General features: G+C 35.8%; 1 long non-coding RNA gene across 1 annotated transcript; it reads left to right on the top strand.

Annotated features, from left to right (window-relative positions):
- LOC110257204 lies at positions 872–3,052 on the top strand. The gene is made up of 2 exons (XR_002339492.1): positions 872–1,065; positions 2,999–3,052. It is a non-coding gene; the product is annotated as an uncharacterized LOC110257204 (long non-coding RNA).

Here is a 6,006-nt window from a genome sequence, read left to right as displayed (position 1 = left end):
TAGGTATGTTTTAGGACTGATCTGATTCAGTTCTAATGATAATTCTCAAAATAAATGAGAAGCATAGATAATTTTTTAATTTTTAATACTAATGATATTTTAGTCATATTAAAGGATCTAAGTGTCAGGGAATATTTTGCTCTCAGTTAAATCTTTTGGGTCTGTCCTTTGCTTGGGACTAACAGATTAAAAAAGCACAATATATGACTTTTTTTACTTGTTTTGTTTTTTATCAAAATATTAACTCACTAAAGGGAGTAGGAAAAATAAGGCAGTAGGAAAAATAAGGCAAAAGAAAAGTGGCTTTATTGGTTGAAAGTGGGGCTTGTTATCTCCCAGACAGACCTAAACCTACCCAATGCAGTTTCTTCATTTTTTAAATTTTTTTTTAATTTTTAATAGTTATTTCCCCAATACAATTTATTTTCTACTATACAGCATGGTGACTCAGTTACACACACATGTACACATTCTATTTTCTCACATTATCATGCTCCATCATAAGTGACTAGACATAGTTCCCAGTGCTACATAGCAGGATCTCATTGCTAATCCATTCCAAAGGCAATAGTTTGTATCTATTAACCCCAAGCTCCCCAACGATGCCACTCCCTCCCACTCCCCTTTGGCAGCCACAAGTCTATTTTCCAAGTCCATGATTTTCTTTTCTGTGGAAAGGTTCATTTGTACCACATATTAAATTCCAGATATAAGTGATATCATGTGGCATTTTGTCTTTCTCTTTCTGACTTACTTCACTCAGTGTGAGAGACTCTACTTCCATCCAGGTTGCTGCAAATGGCATTATTTTGTTCCTTTTTATGACTGAGTAGTATTCCATTGTGTATATATACCATACTTTTGCATGAGTTTTCTAGATTTCTGTTCTTAATATTTTCATTCTCGGCAGGTTATGAACGAAGATCTTCCTCTGCTCAAATCAATAGAGAATCCAAGAAAGGAAAAATTTGGCAGAACATGGGGAAAACTTGCTGTAAAATAGTAGAAAATAATTGCTTTAAGTGTTTCATTGGCCTTGTTACTCTACTCAGCACAGGTGCTCTGGTAAGTGAAAGCATGTAATATTTTTATGAGAAAAATGCATCATAAGCCTGTTAATTTATAAAGTCACTGTGCCAAATTATTTTCCCCAGAGTCCTTATTATGGCACCAAATTTCTATGATTCTATGATTTTAGTTTTGGAAGACATATGTCACACTCTTACAGAGTCTGTATGTGCCTCATTTAATATTTTAAAAATCATATAATTTTAAAATATATAAATTATAACAGAAAAAAATTATTTTAATAAAGTTTCATATAAGAAACAGTTTAATAATATGCATATATTTTTCTATTATTTTTGTATATGTTGCATAAGGAAAGAGATATATTGCATATACTTTGAAGGACCTTTGAACTACAAATATATTTACCCACTGACCCAGTAATTTTAATTTGGAGAAATTATCCTAAAATCTTCGCATGTATTAAACGCATTTACAAAGCTATGCCCTGAAGAAATTTTTGTAAAATAGCGAAAAATTGAAAAACAAAAACAATCTGTGTTAGGAGTTCCCGTTGTGGCACAGTGGTTAACGAATCCAACTAGGAACCATGAGGTTGCGGGTTCGATCCCTGGCCTTGCTCAGTGGGTTAACGATCCGGCGTTGCCGTGAGCTGTGGTGTAGGTTACAGACGCGGCTCGGATCCCGCGTTGCTGTGCCTCTGGTGTAGGCCGGTGGCTACAGCTCTGATTGGACCCCAAGCCTGGGAATCGCCATATGCCACAGGAAGCGGCCCTAGAAAAGGCAAAAAGAAAAAAAAAATCCATGTTAGGTGATTGTTTAAATGTACTGTGGTACAGTCATCCAATGGGATACTCTGTAGCTCTCTAGCAAAAACAAGAGCTGTCTGCACGATGATATTGCAACTGCACAAGATATAGTAATAAGTGCAAAAAAGAAAGATCTAGAATAAAGTGCACAGCACACTACACTTTATGTAGGAAAGTAGGAAAAATGGAGTGTATATTGATATTTGCTTGTGTTTGTTAAAAATCAGACAATGATATACAAGAAATAGTTAATGGTAAGATGCAGAACAGACAAGGAGTCATGGTTGGGAACCAGACTTTGTACAGCATATATTTTTTAAGTAAACTTTATATTGACATTTAGCACACATACTGAAAACCATATAAAAAATTGTACCATAAAGTATTTACACCAAGTGAATATTGCTATGTAACTGTCACTTGGCTTGAGAAGTAGAACATTACTTCCAGGACTCCATAACCGTGGTCTGACCCCTCACATTTACTTCCCCACTCCATGTGGGTAGCCAGTACATGGACTTCAACTACCACAAATTGGTTTGCCTATCTTTAATGTTTTAATTGAAGTGGAAGTTATCTTTTTATATCAGATTTTGCTTCCTCCACAGTAAAATTGAGATTGACCTATTAAAACTGAGAAACTTTGGAGAAACATTATAGTTTTTTTCATATTCATGTGTTTCCATTGCTTTATCTGATAAGCTTTGTGACTTTTTCATGCAATAGTAGTATGGATTTCTGAAAACACACGTTTTGGGGTTTTGTTTATTTCTGCTCTTCTATTAGCAAGCGGCATGTATACATATGTGAGATAGCTATGTGGAATTAGAGATAAGAACCGTGTCACATGTGACTAAAAGTTCCACCTCGAGTTTGATTAACTGACTTGAGAGAGACTTTTTGGATCAATATTTAGAACAATTATGAACCCACGTTCAGTCTCTATAAGTAGAGGTTCTGGAATCAATGATGTCTGCTATAGGAATGGGATCAGAAAATGGATATGGTTTGTGCGAGTAGATCTAAACCAAGTGAACAAGCCCTTGAGACTACAATCTATGACCATGCTCACCATATAGAAATGGGATCTCATTCCCCTCTATGCCAAAAGAGTTTTTAAAAATTACATGTACACTAATCCTTAAATTTTTTACCCACAGGCTTTTGAAGATATATATATTGATCAGAGAAAGACTATTAAAATCTTATTGGAATATGCTGACATGATCTTCACTTACATCTTTATTCTGGAAATGCTCCTAAAGTGGATGGCATATGGTTTTAAATCCTATTTCACTAATGGCTGGTACAGACTAGAATTCATAGTTGTTATTGTACGTATTTTAAAGAAAAAATTTAAAGGCTTTTTGATTTACTATGACTTACTCTTCCATTTACTTATATCTTTCTTTTCCTTCTCTCTATATATTTTCAGTCACCAGCATCCTATATTTCCTCATATGTGGTGTTTAAGATCCATCCTTTTCATTCTAAAATGTGATTTTTTTTAATTTCCCTAATACATTTTGTTCTACTGTACAGCATGGTGACCAAGTTACACCTACATGTACACATTTTTTTTCTCATATTATCATGCTCCATCATAAGTGGCTAGACATAGTTCCCAGTGCTACACAGCAGGATTTCATTGCTAATCCATTCCAAAAGCAATAGTTTGCATCAGTTAATCCCAGGTTCCCAATCCATCCCACTCCCTCCCCATCCCCATTGGCAACCACAAGTCTATTCTCCAAGTCCATGGTTTTCTTTTCTGTGGAAAGGTTCCTTTGTGCCATATATTAGATTCCAGATATAAGTGATATCCTATGGTGTTTGCCTTTCTCTTTCTGACTTACTTCACTCAGGATGAGAGTCTCTAGGTCCATCCAGGTTGCTGCAAATGGCATGATTTTGTTCTTTTTTATGACTGAGTAGTATTCCATTGTGTATATATACCACCTCTTCCTAATCCAATCATCTGTTGATGGACATTTGGGTTGTTTCCATGTCCTGGCTATTGTGAATAGAGCTGCAATGAACATGCGGGTGCATGTGTCTTTTTCAAGGAAAGTTTTGTCTGGATATATGCCCAAGAGTGGGATTGCTGGGTCATATGGTAGTTCTATGAATAGTTTTCTAAAGTACCTCCATACTGTTCTCCATAGTGGTTGTACCAGTGTCCATTCCCACCAACAGTGCAGGAGGGTTCCCTTTTCTCCACAGCCCATCCAGCATTTGGTATGTGTGGACTTATTAATGATGGCCATTCTGACTGGTGTGAGGTGGTATCTCATGGTAGTTTTGATTTGCATTTATCTAATAATCAGGGATGTTGAGTATTTTTCCATATGCTTGTTGGCCATCTATACATCTTCCTTGGAAAAATGTCTATTCAGGTCCTTTGCCCATTTTTCAGTTGAGTTGTTGGTTTTTTGCTGTTGAGTTGTATAAGTTGCTTGTTTTTTCTAGAGATTAAGCCCTTGTCAGTTGCATCATTTGCAACTATTTTCTCCCATTCTGTAAGTTGTCTTTTTGGTTTCCTTTGCTATGCAAAAGCTTGTCAGTTTGATTAAGCCCCACTGATTTATTTTTGCTTTTATTTCTGTTGCTTTGGGAGACTGACCTGAGAAAATATTCATGAGGTTGATGTTAGAGAATGTTTTGCCTATATTCTCTTCCAGAAGTTTGATGGTGTCTTGTCTTATATTTAAGTTTTTAAGCCATTTTGAGTTTATTTTTGTGCATGGTGTGAGGGTGTGTTCTAGTTTCACTGATTTACATGCAGCCCTCCAGGTTACCCATTAATACTTGCTGAAAAGACTGTCCTTTTCCCATTTTATGTTCTTGCCTCCTTTGTCAAAGATTAATTGACCATAGGTGTCTGGGTTTATTTCTGGATTCTCTATTCTGTTCCATTGGTCTATATGTCTGTTTTGGTACTGGTACCACACTATCTTGATGACTGAGGCTTTGTAATATTGCCTGAAGTCTGGGAGCGTTATGCCTCCTGCTTGGTTTTTGTTCTTCAGAATTGCTTTGGCAATTCTGGGTCTTCTGTGGTTCCATATCAATTTTTGGATTGTTTGTTCTAGTTCTGTGAAAAATGCCATGGGTAATTTGGTAGGGATTGCATTGCATCTGTAGATTGCTTTGGGTAGTATGGCCATTTTTACAAAGTTAATTTTTCCAACCCAGGAGCATGGAATATCTTTCCATTTCTTTATATCTTCTTTAATTTCCTTGATGAATGTTTTATAGTTCTTGGCATATAAATCCTTTACCTTCTTTGTCAGGTGTATTCCCTGGTATTTGAATTTGGGGTGCAATTTTAAAAGGTATTGCATTTTTGTATTCCTTTTCTAATATTTCATTGCTGGTATACAGAAATGCAACTGACTTCTGAATGTTAATCTTATATCCTACTACTTTGCTGAATTTGTTGACCAGTTCAAGTGGTTTTTGGGTTGAGTCCTTAGGGTTTTCCATATGTAGTATCATGTCATCTGCATACAGTGACAGTTTTGCCTCTTCCCTTCCTATTTGGATGTGTTTTATTTCTTTTATTTGTCTGATTGCTGTGGCTAGGACTTCCAGTACTATATTGAATAACAGTGGTGAGAGTGGACATCCTTGTCTTGTTCCAGATTTTAGTGGAAAGGCTTTCAGCTTTTCTCCATTGAGTATTATATTTACTATGGGTTTGTCATAAATGACTTTATGTTAATGTTCCCTCTACACCCACTTTGGTAAGATTTTATCATGAATGGATGTTGGACTTTGTCAATAGCATTCTCTGCATGTATTGAGATGATCATGTGGTTTTTGACATTTCTTTTGTTAATGCAGTGTATGACATTGATTGATTTGCATATGTTGAGCTACCCTTGTGAACCTGGGATGAATCCTACCTGGTCATGGTATACGATCCTTTTAATATGTTTTTGGATTTGGATGGATAAAATTTTGTTGAGAATTCTTGTGTCTATATTCATCAAAGATATTGGCTGATAATTTTCTTTTTTGGTGGTATCTTTGTCTGGTTTTGGAATTAAAGCCATGGTGACTTCATAGAATGTCTTTGGGAATGTTCCTTCTTCTTCAACCTTTTGGAACAGTTTAAGGAGGATGGGTATAAGTTCCTCTTTGTATGTTTGATAGAATTCACCTG

Source organism: Sus scrofa, chromosome 15 (genome assembly GCF_000003025.6).
Source record: "Sus scrofa isolate TJ Tabasco breed Duroc chromosome 15, Sscrofa11.1, whole genome shotgun sequence".
Lineage (NCBI taxonomy): Eukaryota > Metazoa > Chordata > Mammalia > Artiodactyla > Suidae > Sus > Sus scrofa.
This window is presented reverse-complemented; position numbering and strand designations above follow the sequence as displayed.